Here is a 16,639-nt window from a genome sequence, read left to right as displayed (position 1 = left end):
CCAGGTGTCACCAAAACCAAATCACCTGGTCAACAAAACTATCACCTGGATAAGCGACCATTCTTTGGCAAGAAAAAGGGTGAGAGAGAAATTTACATTTTCACAAAGGAAAACCTTAAGATTCTCATCTGCACAGATTTCCTGTCTCCTGAACCCTAGCTGGAGATGATTCTCAAAGGAAAAAGAGAACTATAAAAAAAGGGGAACAGATGCCCCAAAATACTTCTTCCTTTCTCTCTGCTCACAGCATCAACAATCTTTGTCTTTCAGGTATAATACTGAACTTGTGGAGGGGTCCTGGCTGAAAGAAATCCAGCCAGACTGCTATAAGCACATGGTGAGAGAAACCTTTATTTGAATTCATTTAGCTTGTTATGTGTTCGTTTGTGTTTTACTTTTCATTTCTTTGTAACCAATTCTGACTTATGCCTCACTACTTGTAATCACTCAAAAATCTTTCTGTAGTTAATAAACTTGTCTAAATCAGTGTTCTTGGACTGAAATGTTTGGGGAAACTCCATTTGAGATAAGAAGATTTGTACATATGATTTTCTATTAATGAAATGACGGACTTCATATGAGCTTATATTGTCCATGAGGGTGCTAGGCAATACAAGACGCACATTCCTGGGGGAAAGTCTGGGACTGGGAGCTTGAGGGTGTCACCCTGCAATGTAATTCATGAGTGGCTGATTATAGCACTCGTACACTATAATTGGGAGTGATTTACATGCTGACAGATGTGTGTGAGCAGACCAGGAGTGGTTGCTCTCACAGCAAAGCAGTGTAAGAAGCACCTCAGATTGGGAAATTGAGGGGACACAGCTGTCTATCCATCAGATTGGGCCTTGGGTAATGTCACAGTTAACAAGTATGGTTATACCTGTAATAAGCAATAATTGTTTTCATATTCAATGCAATTTATAATCATTAACTAATCAATTGTTAAATGTTCCCTCACCGCAAGTGATCCTAGCAGACTTTATAATTCAGAAGAGAGAGCAAATTAGTAGGCGGGGAATATAAGAATTGACAGATTGGACCAGAGTAGCAGTTTATCTTTTACAGTCTGCAGCAGTAGACAATATAAGATCCAATGGCAGGCTCAAGAATCCCTGTAACAGACAGCTGCAGAATAATGTGCCTATTGGGGAAATTCCTATGTAATCTCTTCAGTTAGTAATAAGTGAGCAAATGAACTTAGAGTGAGAGAAAATTACCAAACTTGAAAACGCAAAAGGTTAAGTTATGGTCCCCCTCTCCCACCTCAAGGGAGACCATAATCATTTTGCTTTACTATTTGGTCACAGCAGCAGCAGGAACTATACAGAAGTATTCACCATAAAAGAGATCACACATGAATAGTTAACGCATAACAGTCTACAGTTTTTGCAAAATCTATATATATTTTTCCTACTGTTGAATTCAATGTTTTGTCTGTTAAGTGATGACATAATGCAAGACTACAGTATATTTTAATTGCCACACCAACACAGCTAATGTCTGCTGAAAAACACCATACCCCAGAAGCCGATCTACAGGTTACTGGGCACATGTATTTGGTTTCTCAGCATCCTGCATGCTCCACACATTATATTTTTCACATCAGAAAATTTGTTCCAAACAGTAGTTTAATCACCAAACCTAAGAATATGTGCTAAGCACACAACCATTCTGATCTTCAGGTGAGCTGTAGGTTCAAACCTGAACAGTGAATTCACAATTCTGAAATTAGGTTGGAGGGAAAGCAAATAAACCAGAGTTAAATCAAACACTGTTAACGCAGATATACAAGTTTAGAAATCCTGTCATTCACCAATGCAAGCTACTAAGAGGGTCACGACAGGACAAACCTGTAATCCCCAGTGTGACACTTGATCCTATTGTCCTGTGTACTGTGATGAATCCTGATGGCTTAAAAAAAAAAAAAAATGCACTTTTCCCAAAGGATGAGTAAAACTCCAGCAATTCATCCCTCAAGGCACAAGCAGAAATAAAGTAGTGCAATCTATCAGGCAGGACATTTCCAAATGCTGGTATCCTAAGAAAGACTATCAGACAAAATGGATATAGGAATAAAAATATATGTTTAATGCAAGATTATAGGTTTTGTTTTAATTCTCAGCACAGAAGATCAGATTCTGAACAAATAATCATACCAGATGAAATATCATAAGGTATCCAAAAGTCAGAGAACACTTTCATTAATTATTCATTTTTCAAGTTTAAGAAAGCAGCTTTGGTTACCGACATCATACTGCAATGTCATACATTGTACCATCTGGTGAATATACCAGCAACAAACATTGTGCTGTAATGATGCATGACATTTTCTTATAATGCCTTTAAATTAAAAATTCTGCATTTGTTTTTAACCAATGACACAGAAATCTATTTCCTGATTGTGTTGAATGGCTGGAAACATCTTAAGAGTAATGCTGTGAGTACTATGGAACTGGTTTAAGTTTCTCGAGCTACTTTCTGCCCACCTCAGCAGGAACATGAATCTCAACTCAAAAGCACCAATTGGTGCTGTTATCAAATGTTTCCTAAGAAGCATAAAACCCATCCTTGAATGCTTCCTTTTATATCCCAAGTTTCCCTTTCAGAGGTTTATCATCAGAGAAGGTTTTTTTAAAGCAATATCAAGGAAAACATTATCAAGTGTAAGTTACAATCAATCAAAGTAATAACTATTGATGCATGGCTCTAAAATTACCAGATACCATCTTTAAAATTGTACCCACTTTTACAGGAGATGTTCCCATGAAGATCACCAAATCTATTTGATCTACTGCTGGATATAGAATTGCAACTTGAAAAAATCCACTTGTGCCCCTGGTGAGTAAGAGAGCTTAAGTCCTTTCTAACCAAATTAAGCTTTCCTTTTAAGAACTGAAATTTCTAGATGGTTTGACTGATGAGAGAACTTTCAAAATGTGATCCTCTTCTTGTCAGTCTTCCCAAGACTAAAGAGCTTCAGGGCCTCTGTGGCTACTGGTAGCTTTCCTAAACTACAGCAAAGTGAAGACAAGACTTTGGTTGCTTTCACCATTGCTAATCAGAAAGCTCTAGGCAGAAGTGAAACAGACAAGAAACAGCTGTTTGCAATGTTCTTGTAGCCATGTTGGTCCCAGGATATTAGAGACACAAGATAGGAAAGGTAATATATTTTACTGGACCAACTTCTGTTGGTGAGAGAGACAAGCTTTCGAGCTACAGAGAGAACCTGAAGAGCTCTGTGTAGCTCGAAAGATGGTCTCTCACCTTCAGAAGTTGATCCAAAAGGTGTACCTCATCCACCTTGTCTCTCTAAGATTTATAATGGTTTTACTTTAATTTCCCTAATACCAACAAATACTAAAGCAATTATCTGATAAGGACCACCCAAAAAAGACTGAGGGGAGGTGGGAAGGGGATAAGAGAATATTGGAGCTCACTGTTTACAAAGCAGATAGAAGGTTATTTAGGGTGGGTAGAGTATTAACGATCACTACATACACACAAGATGTTCTGGGAAGGGACTGCACTAGGAAAGTTTTGCTAAGATTTATCACTTAATTGAACACTGGTGGAACTGAAATTGTTCTTCACGTTGGGAGACCTAGTAAAGACAGACTACTAGCTACAGGAGTTTTAAATACCACGATAAACATACCTTCTAAGAGCAGGGTTAGATTATGGCATTTAAAATGCTGGTAACGGACAGCTGCCCGTCTACTGTAGTGCTCCCAACGGTTCTAACACCGGTGGAGCAGAAATAGTGTTAACAATGATAACATTTCACAAGATTTCTCAACTATAAACAAGGCTAAAAAAAAATTCTTCCTTCCAGAAGCCAGGAGCGTGTGTGTGTGTGGAGCAGGGATTCAAAGCAGACTCCTAATAGCCAGAGGCTGAAGAAAAATAGAACCATCTAGGGCAAGGGTGGACATACTACGGCCCGCAGGCTGGATCCAGCCCATCAGGGCTTTGGATCCGGCCCACGGGATTGCCACCCCCCTGGCACCGCAGGCCCCATGCTGCTCCCGGAAGCAGACGGCACCACGGCCCTGCGGGTGAGGGGCAGCAGAGGGCTCCACACACTGCCCTCACCTACAGGCACAGCCCCACACAGCTCCCATTGCCAGGAATGGGGAACCACGGCCAATGGGAACTTCGGGGGAGGTACCCACAGGTGAGGGCAGTCCACAGAGCTCTCTCCCCTGCCCCCAGGGGCCGCAGGGACATGGTGCCAGCCGCTTCTGGGAGTGGCACGGGGCCAAGGCAGGCAGGGAGTCTGCCTTAGCCCTGCTGCGCACCGCTGCCACCCCGGAGCTGCTCAAGGTAAGCAGCGCCGGGCCGGAGCCGGCATCCCGAACCCCTCCTGCATCCCAACCCCCTGCCCTGAGACCCCTGCCGCACCCCAACTCCCTGCCCTCCGCCCCCAGCCCCTTCCCGCACTCAATACCTCTCCCTGCACCCCTGCCCGCAGACTCCATCCCCTCCCACACCCCAACCCCCTGCCCCAGCCCTACATTCATGGCCCTGCATGCAATTTCCCCACCTAGATGTGGCCCTTGGGCCAAAAAATTTGCCCACCCCTGATCTAGGGACTTCAGGTTCACCATCTCCTGGGGGGTTCGGTCTTTTCACTGAGGCACTGCCTTTCAATCTCATTGGAACTCTGCCACTTCACCCTTGGTTAGTAACGTTAGTCCTTCAGCTAGAAGTTTTGGTAATTTTTTCAAGTGTTAATGCTTTGCACTTCTATTATTTATTCATAGCATTTAAATGTGTTATTCTCCTTGTAGAACATGCACACAGCCATGTTACCTATGCTGAAGGGCTTATGATCTCATAGAAGACATGGCACAATAAGTGAAAACTACAAATAGATGGGGAAATGAAGGATACATGCACGATGTCTTCTTCCAGAGGATTTAAAGTATTTCATAAACATCAATTAAGCTATATGCAGATGCTCTAGCCCCCTCAATTTAAAGTTCAAAATTCAGCAGAGAAAAAAGCAAAAGCTAAACATGCTCAGAAAGTACATCCCCAGCACCAGAGGATTTCCACCAATAGGAATGGACTGATATCTGGTACTTTAGCATTTCAGGAGTCATAATTCAAGTGTTTGTAAACATGCTTTGAAATTCATCTGATAAAAGATTCCAGATTAAAGTAAGTGTCAACACTCTAACTTCAGCTGAAAGCTACTTTCCAGGATAAGGTAACACTAATGCAATTTCACAAAAGAAACAGTGACTCACTCCCAGACAAAAATATGTTGGAAATATATGACCTAATCATATTCAGAAATAAATCTGCTCCCTCCCCACCCCCAAAAAAAGGCAATTTAAAATACATGATGTATGTTATCTAACAATCAATTTATGAAAAGGGGTAGCTTTTGGACTTCAGTAGATACAAAACGACAGCTATGAGCTTAAATTTCTGTTCCAATTAGTCCTTGCCAAAACATAATTAGCATGTCTGGCTGCATGTAGTTCAGTCAGCCTCAGTTTCAGTTAAAAGTTAGGCATCTTCCCATAGGACTACAGCTACATGTGATCCAGCCCCCTCAGGCCATTTTAGCTCTGCCCATTAGGTCAGTGCCAGGAGTGATCTGACAGAGGGAAACAGATGCCATTTCACCACGTGCAGTCTGAAGGATGCATGGGGGCGTTAAAATTAAAATGTCAGTATTTGCTAGTGATGAAATATTCACAAAGTATTGGCACTTGGCTGACTAGCCAGATCAGCCTACTGCGTATTCAAGTGGATTCCTGACAGCTTTGCTAAGGATGCTCTATCTACACACAGCTAGTTTTAAAAACTGATGTTAAGACTGCCAGCAAACAACCTGCTATAGAAGTTGTCTGTTGTGATCATCTTTTTTTTAAATTTATATAATGACAACTGAAATAAATGCCTGTCTATATGGGACACCAACCTAATGAACTAGGAGTAGCAGTTGTATGTGGAGATAATCATGACAAGATACAGGGGATACAGACACTGTGGTCTTGATCCTGCACAGTACAGGCACTGAGTGTTCCACACATGATATAGTCACAAGGTGAAAAGGAATGAACAGTTCAAGAATGGCAGGGAAGCCAGATTCCACACTGCTGCCTGGCCAGCAAGCACTCTTGCGCAGCAGCAGAAAGCTTAAAGGTGGTGGGGGTGGGGAGCGGCGCAGAGATATGTAGTTAATCTCCTCATTAGCATGATCAGAATTATGCTTAAGTCCATACTAGGATATTCCCGTTTTCTACCCATGCTCTACTCCTTTTTCACCCCGGGTACTTGCCAGTATAAGAATAAGCATACATGAGGCTTGACACATGCCACCCAGTGCAGAGTACTATTCCTAGTACTTTGCCTTATTTGTACCCGCACAAAGCCCTACACGCACAGCAGTACAAACAACCTTCCAAATGTTACTCCTAGAGAAGTTCTGAGTCAAAAAAATTGAAGCTTCTGCACACATTTTAAAATTCAGCAAAATTCTGCTCTGGCTTTCAGTCCCGCTGCACGCAGGGCTGAAATTTGTGATTTCTGCCAAAATGCTTCCTTTTGGTGGAAATCACAAATTCTGCATGAAAAAATAAAATTCTGCAGGGAACATTAATTCTGCACAAATTCTGCACTGCGCAGTGGTGCAGAATTTCCCCTCCAGTAAAATGTGAACTAATGAAGTGTGTGCCATCTTTCAAACGATGCGGATAGCTTCAATGCCTCTGCTGATGCTCATACTAGTCATTCTTCCAATCAGCAGCCAAGTGGTACTAACAAAGCTAGTCAAGTTTTACTACTACTACTAAGAACCCTACAGACAGCAATAAAATTGATAAAGAATGTCAGTTTTACTCTGCTGTTCCTTAGGAAAGCTCTGCTAACATCAGTCGCAGATACTAGAACTATTCAGTAGGAATGAGACTCAAAGCAGAAATTTAGGGGTTTAGAATAGCAGAGCCCTCCCCCATGTGATAACCATGAAGCTCAGGACTCAGGGAGACGGAAAAGGAAAGCCTTCTCCTTTCCAGTCAGGTAGGACAAAATGTGTTAGTAACCCAACTAGAGAGAGCATGATACAAAAGATGGACCTGATCAATTGATCAGAATACAGCATGGTTGTAGAACAAAAGAAGAAGTTACTGAGCTTTGCTCATGGAACCCTCATTCGTCTTTCGTTTGTCTTTAATCTAGCTAGTGGATTGACCCGCTGGATATCATATGTCTAGTACATTTTTCAACCCCTGACTTAAGCACCCTATTGTGAACTGTGCAAACTTGCAGGACACAAAACCATATGAAGATGCACACAATTCATAGTCCTACTCAGAGTCAGCTTAGGACAAATCCTGATCAGGACTTCTTTTTGTTTTTGCACTCCATAATACAATTCTGAGGGTATGGCTACACTGGCGATTTGCAGCGCTGGAAAGCCTCCACCAGCGCTGCAATTAGTAAGTGGCCACACCTGCAGGGCACTTCCAGCGCTGCAACTCCCTGGCTGCAGCGCTGGCCGTACACCTCACTCGGCATGGGGAATAAGGATTCCAGCGCTGGTGCTGCAGCGCTGGTCATCAAGTGTGGCCACACACCAGCGCTGTGATTGGCCTCCAGGGTATAAGGTGTATCCCAGAATGCTTTTATAAATTACTCTCTTTGTTTTGTTATGCAGCCTCTCTTTGTTTTGTTGTGAACGAGCTCAGCTCCGAACAAACAGAGCTCCGAACAAACAGAGCTCCTGTTTGCTGTGATCATCTGTACCTGGCTGTAAACAATCAACTGAGAGGCAGGCAGGGAGAGTGAATGAAACAGAAGGGAGCCGATCGGAGCTCCGTTGAACTGCTTATCTAAAAAAACAAACACTGATCACAGCAAACAGGAGCTATCTGTACCTGGCTGTGAACGATCAAATGAGGCAGGCAGGGAGAGTGAATGAAACAGAACGGAGCCAATCGGAGCTCCGTTGAACTGTTTATCTAAAAAAACAAACACTGATCACAGCAAACAGGAGCTATCTGTACCTGGCTGTGAACGATCAAATGAGAGGCAGGGGAAACAGCGTTGGATGCAGGGTTCGCAAACATTTTGTGATTTTTCCAATCTCTCTCTTCCCCGCTCCCTGTCACAGTACACCACAGGGAGTGAGTGAAACAGCGGGGAGTCCGTGTTGGAGGCAGGCTGTTTGCAATTAAGAGTTAAGACTAAGGGGTCAGAAATATGTTCTGATTTTTCAATGCAGGAAGCTAAACACACAGTGTTGGCTCCAAAAATCCCCTCTCTCTTTCCCCCCGCTCCCTGTCACACTAGACCCCACTCCACCCCCCTCTTTTGAAAAGCACGTTGTGGCCACTTGAACGCTGGGATAGCTGCCCATAATGCATCACTCCCAACAGCGCTGCAAATACTGCAAATGTGGCCACACACCAGCGCTGGTAGCTGTGAGTGTGGCCACACACCAGCGCTGGCCCTGCACAGCTGGATGACCAGCGCTGCAAACTACCAGCGCTGCAAACCGTAAGTGTAGCCATACCCTGACACATGAAAAATCTGAATTATTTTAGAGTTTAAATGCCATTTATGCACACTAACAACATCTGTCCATAATCCTTTGACCTAAAATTCCAGAGCAACCAAGCTTGCAAATATCCAAGGGCTCAGGGACCAGATTCATACTTCTCCAGACTGCTCCTAAATTCTAACATTGTAACTTCAAATACCATAAGCAGGTTTCAGCATGGTAGGCGTGTTAGTCTGTATCAGCAAAAACCACAAGGTGTACTTGTGGCACCTTAGAGACTAAGGCCTGGTCTACACTAAGGGGAGGGGGTCGAACTAAGGTACGCAACTTCAGCTACGCGAATAGCGTAGCTGAAGTCGAACTACCTTAGTTCGAGCTACTCACCCATCCAGACGCCACGGGATCGAAGTCCGCGGCTCCCCCGTCGACTCCGCCACCGGCGTTTGCGGTGGTGGAGTTCCGGAGTCGACGGGAGCGCGTTCGGAGTTCGAACTCCGAGAAGTCGAACTCTACGCGCCGACCCAGCGGGTAAGTATAGACCTACCCTAACAAATTTTATTTGGACATAAGCTTTCGTGGGATAAAACCCATGCATATAATGAAGTGGATTTTAGCCCACGAAAGCTTATGCCCAAAAAAAATTTGTTAGTCTCTAAGGTGCCAAAAGTACTCCTCATCGTTTCTCCATAAGCAGTTTACTATGCTATTGTGGACCAAAATGCATTATTCACACTGCTGCAGAATTAACATTTGCAGAATATCCAGGAATTGATTTCACTGACCTTTTCTTCCCACTGAGGAATTCTTTTGTACATGCACACCACTGTGTATCAGGGCATGGCACAGGCTTCTAAACTGTGGAAGTCTGAAGATATTTGGAACAATGGGAACACAGTTTCAGTCTTTGTCTATTACAATAAACTACCTATAGAAACTACTCAAACTTACTGTCCTCCATTCAACATAGCTATTGGTGAGCACTTGCACCCTTTAAAATCCTGCTGTCAATGCCCACAGCCACCTATCTGGCAAGACATTAATTACCCTTCTCTTCCTCTGAGGCTTTCCTATTTCAAATGCAATTTTTGCTGGTCTTGAGCTACCATCACCATCACAATGCTATACTGCCATCTTCACCCACACAGTCCAGGTACCCTGCTCTTTCATCATCTATTGCTGAAGGTTAATTAAATTATACTTCAAACAAGAATGTCAGCTCAAGACCACTAGCACAAGCACCCAGGAGGGAGTAAACCTCAGAACATTAGTACACATGATCTTTTGATAAGTAAAACAAATTAAAATATTCCCATCTACACATGCAATTCTCAAGAGTAGGATGTGTGACTTTTTCTTCCAGTCTAAGTTTGAAGTAGCACAATACATTTTAAATGTCTTTCCAATAAGACCATAAAGGCCAAACTAATGCACAAACATACCATAAGTAACCACTACTTTCATTTTAATTATACATGATTGAATGTATCTTGACAGATTTATTCACTGTCTGACCAGTGGTTTCCCTTAGTCATAAGTCTGGTATATTCCATCAGAATAAGGAAATCTGTACATCAATACTAATAGTATGTAAATACGGAGGGTTCAGTGCTAGAACTGCATTTACTAGCCTATGTTACTAGTAAAAGATTTATTGCATGGGAAGCAAGCTCAAGAATAGCACAACTGAGTTACTGTCAACAGTAGCTTTTTCTTACTAGTACTAATGAGCCTAAATTAAAACTCTGGTCCTAAACCTCACAGAAATCCAGATCTGATTTTGTGGCTCAGGTCCATCTACTTCTGGAGAGAGAGGTAACCACTAGGATACCATGGGGGTTGGAACCTCAAATATAATTATAGCTTTGTTCAATAAAATTAAGGCTGTGTCAGCACTTTTCTTACAAACCCCAGAAAGAATATATAACTCATCTGTTTAAACTGAGAATTTGCCAGCCTGAAATCATCTTAAGGATACAGATTAAGATTCATATTTTTAAAGAATGCCTCTATATTTGAGTTACTGGCAGTCTCTCAGATTATCAACTGACATTTTTTAAATGTACGCTGTTAACTTTTTGCAGCTGCATTCAGCTTGCTCAATTAAAATAAAATTAAAAATAAACCATTTCCACTGAAGTGTGTTTGGTTTTAATTTCATACAATTTTTCAGTTGATCAGTCTGGCTTTTTTTTTTTTTTTTTTTTTTTAAATAAAACCTTACTTAACAAAATCAAAGCTTACATTGACCTAATGGTGTCCCTAAAACCAGAGGGCAAATGGTTGTTTTCTTCAAAACAATGTTAAAACTGAACTATTTGGCTTTCTTATAAAATGGTTACATATATGGAATGCATTTAACATGCATATAAACCAAAACCAATTGCAAAATTTTGTCTGAAAGTTTAGACTATAGGAAAGTAAGACATTATAGTACATCTACTGGCCTCTCTCCTTTACCTCAACATATGTCCACAATGAACATTTGCACCCGCAGAGATGAAATAGCTACAAAGATGCATTTACCGACAACAAAACACACACTGAAGTCATACAGTTTCCTGTTTCCAACAACCAAATGATATGGTCCATTAAAATAAGTCTTCAGGTAGCTCACTGGACTTCCATGCAGTAAGGGGCACATCCTGAGATGGTGAGCATCCGCAAATCCCATGGAGGAGTTGTGGTGTTCGGCACTCCTTGAAATCAAGCCCAGCACCAGTCTGTATGCTGCAGGTCAATGATCTGAACCAATTACTATTAGCAGGAAGGAATTAATCAGGTAAAGTTAGATTTTAAAGCTTCAAAGAGTAGCTATCAGCATCATATAAGTGTGTAAACTTAAAAATTCTATTTTTTGTGAAAGACCAAAGTGACTGAATCCTTCTCTAATGCTGTTAGCGGGGAGGAAATCCACACCAATAAAATAAATAAAAATAAATAATTTGAGATATACCTATCTCATAGAACTAGAAGGGACCCTGAAAGGTCATTGAGTCCAGCCCCCTGCCTTTACTAGCAGGACTAAGTACTGATTTTGCCCCAGATCTCTAAGTGGCCCCCTCAAGGATTGAACTCACAACCCTGGGTTTCACAGGCCAATGCTCAAACCACTGAGCTATCCCTCCCCCCCAAGTGGGAAGACTGTTGTCAGGGTGAGCATTGACTATCCTGACCTTCATCTGTCTGGGCCCTGAAACTTCTTTGAATTTGATATTTCCACTGATGTCACTTTAGTAGATACATATTAAACAAGAAATTTAAGTGATAATATCAATGTCCTTCTGCTTCTGAGGAAATAAATCAAATTCCCAACTATCCTGCCTTTGGGCTCATCATTTATCACAAGAAAATCTGATTATTTCCAAAGAAAACAAAGGAGCAATAATATTATTGCTATTATAATACAAGTTTAATTAAGTGGATTTAAACTGAAAAACCCCATATGCCCTGATCTGAGTAGACCACAGAGCCTGGGATCCTTCATTGTGTCTCTAGACATGTGGGTAATTGAGACCCTCCAGAATGGTCAGAAAGTTCTCATTTATATTTTCTAAAATGATTCAAGTAATTTTACTACAAAAAAATGTAATTGCAACCCTACATCCTGATTGACCAAGTAGCCACTGGTATTATGACTGGCAGCATTACTAAAATTTGAGACTTTGCAATGACCAACAATAAATTATAATTCAAAAGGACTTGGATTTTGCAAGCAAGAGAAAACTACTCTGCAAAGTAAATCAGAATAAGATGGTAATATACCAAAATGTTACCCCAGCACACAGTAAGTGGAACATACAAGCCATAATCAACAGGAAAGGAATTTAACAGTTGTAAAATCCTTCAAGCCATCAGCACAGTACTTAGCAGCAGTTTGAAAACAAAAGGGATACCAATAATATGTCTACACAGCAATTAAAAACCCACAGCTGGTCCATGTTGAGCTCAAGCTACAAAATGGCGGTGGAGACATTCAGGCTGGAGCCCTAGCTCTGGTATCCCAGGAGAGGGGGAAGGTCGTAGAGCCAGGGTTCTAGCCTAAGCCCAAACACCTACACCTCGATTTTACAGCCCCACTGGCTGAATCAGCTGACACAGACCAGCCACAGGTGTTTAACTGCAGTGTAGACATACCTACTGCATCAGACAAGGTTACCTGCTGGTCACTGCAAGAACAAGGTGTAAGGGAGGGAGAGAGGAGAGGTCACTAATCCCCGCAAAGTTAAGCCTTAAAGGAAAAACAAGTGGTTTTCAACACGGAATATTTAAACAGTATCTCACTGAAAACACACTGCTTAGATCTTTAGACGCTGTTCAGCATTAGCCTCCTTTTCACAGGAAGAATATAATTGTCCAGGATGTGCAATACAGGTATCCAGGAGGATTCCATGTTTAAAAATCTCTCTCATGAAGAAAAGTACAAAGTGAACTTGTTCTTCCTGGAAAAGATGACCAAGGTGTTCTCCTAATAGGACAGGGGTGAGCAAACTACGGCCCGCGGGGCTTTGAATCCGGGCCATGAGATTGCCACCCCTATGGCGCTGCAGGCCCCGCACCGCTCCCGGTAGCAGCCAGCACCAAGTCCCTGCGGCCTGGGAGGAGGGGCCTCCACACACTCCCTCCACCTGTGGGTTCCACACCTGAAGCTCCCATTGGCCGCGGTTCCCCGTTCCCGGCCAATGGGAGCGGGGGAGAAGCGGTGCCTTCAGGCAAGGGCAGTGCACAGAGCCCTCTGCTCCCCCCATCCTCCAGGGGCTGCAGGGACATGGTTCCGGCCACTTCCAGGAGCAGTGCCACTGCCACCCTAAAGCCACTCCAAGTAAGTGGTGCCAGGCAGGAGCCCACACCCAAACCCCTGCCCTGAGCCCCCAGCACACCCCACCTGCACCCCAACCCCCTGCGCTGAGCCCCCTCTTGCACTCCACACCCCTCCTCCACCCCAACCCCTTGCCCTGAGCCCCTTCCTGCACACTGCACCCACTTCCACACCCCGCACTCCCTCCTGCACCCCAACCCCCTGCCCCAGCCCTACATTCATGCCTAGCATGCAATTTCCACACCCAGATGTGGCCCTCAGGCCGAAAAGTTTGCCTATCCCTGTAATAGGAGCTTAGACATCCATAAACAGAACTGATAAAGTGAAATTAAGAATATTACAATGGTGATGGGGTTTAAAAGCTAAGGAAGGTTTATCAGAAAGTTGGGCTAAAATATTAATTCAGCTTTAATAGGCTTAATCGGGGCATGAATGAGACAGAAAGAGAGACTGAACATTACAATGACAAAGCATACTGTCAGGATCAAGATACACCTAAGGAGGAATACGTTTATTCAGAGTGGACTTTTCCTATCCAACAACTCCATGGCACTTGTTTCTAAACTTACCGATGACAGTGCTATACAGCGTCATAGCAAACACTCATTTAATACTGAAAATATGACAACTGTTCCTTCTAAATCAATGTGCTCAACTTGAAACTAGGCCTAATTTATATAAATAGCTTGGCGTTTGAATCTCTATGCCGATGACTGGGCAGTGTTACCGTATAGGCCTAGCGTCTGCTGTATCCACTCAGCTTACCACACCCATCTCATCAAGCTGCAAGCAAGCAGCAGCTCTGCAAATGCTTATCCTTGCTGTGTTACTGAATTACAGCACAAATATCCCCTGATGCAATGCCACAACCATCCTTGTAAAGTAGGGAAGGAGACCAGCCAGCCAGAATTGTAGCAAGGAAGCAGAGGGGAACCACATTATAAAATGCTTCAAGAGGACCAGATGAGAAGACCTGACACATGTAATACTGTATTAGACCAAACACATATGTGTTTCTGTGAGTTTGGGGGGGGCGTGGGGGGAGGAGAGAGAGGATTTCATGAAAATGCTGTTTAAAATAAAACTACAGTAACAGCAAAGATATTACTAGGAACATAGCCTCTTCCCTCCAATGCAACAAAACCTTTGCCAGCAGCTCCCACTTCCTCTGGGATGACCCAGACACAAATTCCCCCACCTCCCTTGCTCAAGACAGATGCTGCAGGATGTTCCTCCTCCCACCCCAACTTTGAATTTCCTGTCACTTTTATACGTGCCAATTATTGCAGCCCATCACACCCTTGCTACAAAATACTGTTAATTACCACAAATTAAATTAACCCCCATAATGTTCCAGTTTGTTGCACTGAACAGGATTCTGCCACCTCACCAGCCTGTGATTTATAATTCAACTCCCATTCCCATAAAAGGCATAAAATGCCCCATATCCCTTAATTTGAAGAAAAATGCATTCTTGGGGGTTGGGGGAGAGGGTGATTAAGGAGAAGTTTGAGTGTTCTGGTTGAGGGAGGAAAGGGATGAGATTCAGAGCTCTAAAGTGAGATTTTGGGAAGTTCTGGCTGGGGAAATTTTGAGTTTATTTATTCAGTTGTGCCCTTCCCCCAGTAGAAAACCCACTAATCCTATAGCAAGCAAAGGTTTGTGGTCCCAACTCTGTCCCTCTCTTTACCCGACCACGCCAGGGCTAACCGGAGGCTAAAGCCCCAGATCACTAGGGGTCAGCACATGCTGGGAAGTGGGGCAAAGGGTCTGGTTAGGTCAGTGTAGCCCCCCAAGAACCCCCTTACTGACACTGATATGGCAGCCACTGCCAGCAGAGAGAAAGCTGCCCAAGGGATGGAGCTAGGCAATGACTCAGGCTCCTGGGCAGGGCAAGGAAGAGGGGTGTCATACCCCATCCCCAGACGGGGGGGTGTCACCACTTCACCCCGTCCATAGACTCGGCTGGGAACGTCTCCCATCCTGCACCCAGAGAAATAATCAACCCCTCACAGCCACCCTAATTCTGCAACTAACTCCCGCTGAGCACCCCACCTTCTGCTGGGCACCCTCACCGCTGCCCCCACCCCGGGAACCCGCCCCACCCTCCTCGCTCCCAGGACCCCACCCTCACCCCTGCCCCACTTCACTGCTGCCCCAAGAGCTCCCCCCCCCCCCGCCCCGGAGTCCCAGCAGCTCCTCCAGGGCCCTGCTCCCCCCTCACACTCCCACGGGGCCCCCAAGAGCCCTTCCCCGCACGGCGGGCCCACGGCTCCGCCCCGCCCCTGGGGTCCCCCTCACACACCCCCTGCCCCGGGGACCCTCCCAGCTCGCGCTGCCTGCGCCGCGCGGAGGCGCTTACCGAGAGGGATGGCGGTTGCGAGCTGCTTGAGCCGCCTGATGAGTGTCACTCTCCCTGTGGGCCCGGCCGGGAGGGGGAGGGGACGAGTAGTACCCGCAACTAGGCGCCGCCGACCTCACGCTGAGTAACCTAGCCCGCTGACACAAAGGGCGGGACCTCTGCGCCCAGCCAATCCCTGAGCAGCGAGCTCGCCCTCGGCCAATCCTGGGGAGCGCGGGAGGCGGAGGGTGGGGCCGGCCACGGAGGAGCTTGAGGCGGCGCTGGGACAACAGGGCAGCAAGCTGGGGTGAAGTGTAGCATGTGGGCTGCGGGGAGGGGGCTATGTTAGAGCCAGGCCCCGGAGAGAGATTTCAAGGGGCAGGGGTCTCGGGGGTCTGGAGGGCGTTGGCTGAGGGGAGGGGCCTGGGGAGAGGATGGGGGCGGGGGATCTGGCTGGAGAGGCTGGGCTGCAATACAGAAGTGAGGCTGGCAGGGAGGGGGGTGATTTTTTTACTGGTGAGAGTTACACTGGTATAAACCCTAGTGTGGATGCAGTTGTACTGGTGTAAAGGTGCCTTATAGCTATAGCTTATTCCCCTTTCCAAACCGAAATAAGCTATACCAGTATAAGCACTGTTATACCAGTATAAGAGCATCATCATGCTAGGCTAGTTAAAGCGATAAAACTTTCTGGTATAGATAAGGGTCCCAGGTTTTGGGAATATGGCATGGGGAGCAAAAATAGAAGCCATGGGGATATAGGGGCAGGATAGGGCTACCTCTTGCCTATGTTTTCCCAGCATTGTCTCTTTTTTAAGTAGCTGTGCCAGGAAATCTGTAAGGGTGCTCAGTACACACTCCAGCTGTCAGGTTTTATAGGCTCAGGCTCATCCCTAATAGCCTGGGTTTTTGTACATCAGAGGTGGCAACATGAGGGCAGGGAGAGATCTGCGGGGCTGAG

At 44.7% G+C, this 16,639-nt stretch overlaps 1 protein-coding gene across 10 annotated transcripts in view; it reads right to left on the bottom strand.

Moving 5' to 3' along the window:
• Positions 1 to 15,928, bottom strand: part of MAP4 (microtubule associated protein 4) — a 288,369-nt gene extending 272,441 nt beyond the window's left edge. For 4 of the 10 annotated variants that reach the window (XM_039526884.1, XM_039526883.1, XM_039526888.1 and 1 more), the window contains exon 1: positions 15,700 to 15,925. The gene's annotated coding sequence lies outside the window, so the exon portion shown is untranslated. Of the gene's footprint in view, positions 1 to 15,699 lie in introns of all 10 variants that reach the window. The other 6 variants (XM_039526892.1, XM_039526894.1, XM_039526889.1 and 3 more) reach the window with 4 other exon arrangements.
• Positions 15,929 to 16,639: the final 711 nt, after the last annotated feature.

Source organism: Mauremys reevesii, linkage group 2, assembly GCF_016161935.1.
Source record: "Mauremys reevesii isolate NIE-2019 linkage group 2, ASM1616193v1, whole genome shotgun sequence".
NCBI classification, from domain to species: domain Eukaryota; kingdom Metazoa; phylum Chordata; order Testudines; family Geoemydidae; genus Mauremys; species Mauremys reevesii.
This window is presented reverse-complemented; position numbering and strand designations above follow the sequence as displayed.